The 4,759-nt window shown below is 50.8% G+C and overlaps 1 protein-coding gene and 1 long non-coding RNA gene across 2 annotated transcripts in view; one reads left to right on the plus strand and one right to left on the minus strand.

Moving 5' to 3' along the window:
* Positions 1-4,759, minus strand: part of CAMTA1 (calmodulin binding transcription activator 1) — a 749,204-nt gene that overhangs the window by 65,476 nt on the left and 678,969 nt on the right. The gene's annotated exons all lie outside the window — the stretch shown is intronic.
* LOC107183584 lies at positions 1,684-3,642 on the plus strand. The gene is made up of 2 exons (XR_001514374.1): positions 1,684-2,569; positions 3,407-3,642. It is a non-coding gene; the product is annotated as an uncharacterized LOC107183584 (long non-coding RNA).

The following is a 4,759-nucleotide window of genomic DNA, read 5'->3' on the forward strand; positions in this document are numbered from 1 at the left end:
ACCCGCACAGGACCCCCAGGCTCCCTTTGGTCCAGCAACTAAGCTGCCCTGTATGCAGTGCTCTCTCCTCCCACACTTGGTGGGCCCTGGTCACTCATTTAAAAGTGACCAGGGCGGCCCAGCCAGCATGGCTCAGCGGTTGAGCATCGCCCTGGGAAACAGGAGGTAACAGTTCAACTCCTGGTCAGGGCACAGGCCCGGGTTGTGGGCTCGATCCCCCCCGGGAGGGGGCGTGCAGGAGGCAGCCGATCCACGATTCTCTCTCATCACTGATGTTTCTCTCTCTCTCCCTCCCTCTCCCATCCTCTCTGAAACCAATAAAAACATATGAAAAAGAAGAACACAGGGCGGTGCTGAGAGGCAGAGATGTAAGGCGATGTCCCTGAGCGTTCTCACTGGGTTAGTGGCAGAGCTGGAACAAACCCCCGCGCTCACCCTACTGTGTGATCTGAAAGCAGACAGCTGCTCTCGTACACATTCTCAGGCAGCGAGTTCCGGACCCGGCTTAGGACAGCCGGAGAGATGACTCAGGTGGCCACCCAGCTATCTGTCCACACGGGTTCAGGCCGAGGCTCCAGGCCACTTCAAGACCACTTCACCGAAAACCCAAGCCGCCCGGGGACCTTGAACTGACCTCAATGGGAGAGCCTTCGCAGTCTGTGCCGACATTACCGACAGACAAGGCTGAAATGAATGCACAGAGGAGGATCAGAGGCGAGTCTGTTTTAGGCTTGAAAAAATTCATTCCATGCTCCTCACTCTATCCAAAGAGGAGCACCACACGTACAATCTCTCTGTTGACTAACAGCATTGATGAAACTCCCCTCTCACCCCCGCCCCCCAATTTCATTATGGTGGGGCAGTAGGGGGTACAGCTTAGGTGCCCGCCCCCCCCCCGGCCCCTCAAAGAGCTGAAAATCCAATCTGGGGCTGGGGGCGGGGTGGGGGGTAGGGAAAAGGCTTCATTAAGGAGGTAAGATGTGAGTTGGGCTCAGAGATTAAGGAGGTAGAATTTAGAGCAGGGTGTGGGGCGGGGCAAGCAGCCAGGCAGCAATAGGGTTCATGCTGAGCGGTTGTTGGGGGGCAGGGGAAGGCTGGCTCAGAGAGTGGGGTCAGATTTGGAGGGGGATGAAGTCAGATAGAAGAAGAAAAGTGAAAAGAAAATACAGATTAACTGGCTAATGTGGGTAGTTGCTAAATGTTAATATATTTGGAGAAACTTATTCCCATTACTTGCCATCTTTTCCCACATTACAAATATGTTATGTAAGTTTAGCGCCAGCAAGCTTACCTCTTACAAACGTCTGCCCTGGCTAAACTCCGCCCACATCTTACCTCCTCACATCCATGCTTCATTATTAATTACAATTTGCTTAACAACTGATGCAGAGGAGGCGCTTCACACGTGCCGGCTGATCTCTCCATGCGTCTCACGTCTAAAGTTATAGGGACCGCCCTGACCGATTTGGCTCAGTGGATAGAGCGTCGGCCTGCGGACTCAGGGGTCCCAGGTTCGATTCTGGTCGAGGGCATGTACCTCGGTTGCGGGCACATCCCCGGTAGCGAGTGTGCAGGAGGCAGCTGATCGATGTTTCTCTCTCATCGATGTTTCTAACTCCCTATCTCTCTCCCTTCCTCTCTGTAAAAAATCAATAAAATATATTTTTAAAAAATAATAAAGTTATAGAGACCATGCTGTGCTTTCGAAACTACCCCCTGAATCACTTTCCCGGATCCTCATTTTCCTTCTGCGAATCCCTTCACGTCATCTCTTTCCTCCTGCTTCATTGAGAGGAAGTTCCCTAAAATGAAGCATCGGACGGGATTGTACTGGCCTTGTCTCCCTCCACCCCCATTTAAAAAAGCCACTCGCCCGGTGCTGTATCGCTTAGGGGTGGTAAGCAGTCACCTCCTGGTGGTGAAGGCATCTCCCTACCTGCCTGCCGTGTGCAAACCCATGTCTAGGCCCGTCAGAGAACAGAAGGAACACGCAGTCCTGTGGCTTCAGGGCAGTCCGTCCGGGGAGGGGGTAAGCCCATCCCCGAGGACCCTCGTGGTCACGAACCCTCACATCCTCCCGGTGAGTGGACGACACCCGTGTGTGCTGCCCTGCAGGCTCCCGGGCACCTCCTGAACGTTCCGTGTGACCCACGTCAGCATGGGGTCTTTAATGTGATTCGCTGTGTCTCATCCAGACGTCCCCCGTCATCACTGAAAACCAACCACTGGCTGTCAGAGCGCATGGGACATGGGAAAACTCCCTGTATGAAGGTGTCAGAAGGCAAAGCGAAGCCCACAGCGCTGCTCCCACCACGGCAGGGAGGCCGGGAACCCGCTCACGGCCTGCCGCCAGGAAGTGCGGAAGATTTTAGGGAATGAATGCTGTTGACTAACCTCACCAGTCCCTCCGTCTCCCTGTCCGGACCCTCACTGTGTCTCTTCGTCTTGCTTCACTGTGTAATATGTGTCTCTGGAAGCTCCCTTCAACCACTTTTTGAAAAAGAAGTTGAGGTGTACATGAATCAACTTGTACCGTGGGGATGCCAAAAGCTTTTTGGCAAAAGAACAGGTAAGTGAAGTGAGCTCTCAAACCCTGGGCTCCCGCACGCGGACAGGAGGCCGTGGCTGATGCTGAACGATACTGACCTGGCACCACTCAGTCTCCTATTGAAAAGATCAATGGAGCAAACATTCAATCCCTCTGAGGCCTTTAACTGTGAGAAGACACGCAGGCGACGCTGGACAGCTGGGGGAAGGGGTGGGGATGTGCACCAAGAAGAACAGAGGACTTCCAGAAATCACTGCCCGGGCTAGAGAAGTGTGCCACCTTTAACAAAATGGCCTTTTATATATACATATACTATACATACACTGATATCAGAGAGAAAGGGAGAGAGAGAAAAACATCAATGATGAGAGAGAATCATTGATTGGCTGCCTCCTGCACGACCCCTACTGGGGATCGAGCCCACAACCCGGGCATGTGCCCTTGACTAAAATCGAACTTGGGACCCTTTAGTCCGCAGGCTGACACTCTAGCCACTGAGCCAAACTGGTGAGGGCCAAAATGGCCTTTTTGGACCTTTCTGGGTAGTACCTAAATTTGTGTCTTAAGTATATGTATTTACAATTTTTCTATAAACATTAAAGAAAACAAACAAAAGAAAAGGCAGCCTATAAGCACAGCTCTGCAGCTCCAGAAGTTCATGACATTCAAAACACAAGAACAATTCGGACCATCCCCAGAAGACACGCGACGTCCCCAAAATGTCCATTTCCCGTGTGCCAGAAGGCAAGGGAGCGTGAACTGAGCGCACAACTCTTAGCCATCAATAAAAGCTCCACGTCTTTCACTCCGCGAAACTTTCAACGTCAACCAATTCTTTAACTTCGCTCTTTCTCATAGAAGGCGAAAATGTCTCGGGTGCACCCGGTATCTGTGTTCTCCAGAACAGTCCACCGTGAACGCACTGCGTGGGGACAGCTGCCGTCACGGCGGGAAGGCCAGCACAGTCCTGAACAGAGGACTGAAGGAAATAATAATGTCTGTGTTTATCCCAAAAGCAGAAGCACTGATACACACCCTTACATAATGCAATATTGTTGTGAACGGCGGCATTAAATACTGTGTCGCCTCTCAGAGTCTTTGGAATATAATTAATCAGCATGAGCAAATCGAGGTCCCTTCAGAATTTGCAGCCACCCTCTGCTTGCTTTTGTAACTAAGCTAAATTTATTTGGAAAATGCATATCCTTGTAAGTAAATGCTATATATTCTAGAACATCAAACATTTTTACTCCCTAAATCACATGTAAAAATAAAGAGAAACATAAGTTTACTTACCATCATCTAATGCTAACCTTAAAAGAATAGATATTTTCCTATAAACACACACCACGCAAAGGGCTACTGCTTCGTGTATTTCTATCAAGTTCCCAGGCTATCGTTTCGCTATAGGACAGAGATTCCTTACGCGGCGAGAGGAAAGGGCTCCATTATAGAGAGCCAGATATTTTCCATGTCTGACAAAATGTTGGGAGCGTACATTTAAAGTTTTGGGTTTTGGCCTCACTGGTGAAAAAAAAAAATAATGCATTCGACCAACGACAAGAGGCTCTTCTGTGATGATCTGAGAGCCCTCTCGCGTTCACTGCATCTGCTCTGCTAACCAGACTTCAGGCCAAGAGCAATCTCCCCAGCAGACTGGGGGAAATATAAGAGTTTAAAACTGTTATCATTCCCTGAAGCAACTGCTCAAGATAATTTGCAAGAGTATTATAGTTTCAGAAATTTATTTTGCTGCTTCATTTGTAGATAAAGTCGTTTTGACGCCCATAGAAATCCTTGGAAATTCAGTCTCAAACGTTGAATATCACTAGCAGGGCTGCCTCTAACGACGTGCAATAGCTAGGAAACCACATCACGAGACCCTGTAAGTGCAAGGCCACACTGAGCTCCCTTCCGGCCCCTGAGCTTCCTGGTGGAAGCGAGGGTCCAGGCCCCCCCACTCAGTCCCGGGTCTGTCTGTAGGAAGCTCTCAGCAAGCTGTTCCGGACCTTCAGCCCCTGAACTCAGCCAACTTTCCCTGCGGAGTTCCACGCACGGATTCATAAGATTCATTCAGTCCCCTGGCCTGCTCGGAGAGGCAGCCCCCGAAACCGAACCGGGGCCTGCAGAGGCGCCCAGCGGCCCCTCGCACCTCACTGTCTCGACCCTTCTGGCCTCTCCCCACACGCAAGCCCCCACCAAGGGAGCGCC

This window comes from Myotis davidii, unplaced genomic scaffold, assembly GCF_000327345.1.
Source record: "Myotis davidii unplaced genomic scaffold, ASM32734v1 scaffold299, whole genome shotgun sequence".
In the NCBI taxonomy this organism is placed as follows: Eukaryota; Metazoa; Chordata; class Mammalia; order Chiroptera; family Vespertilionidae; genus Myotis; species Myotis davidii.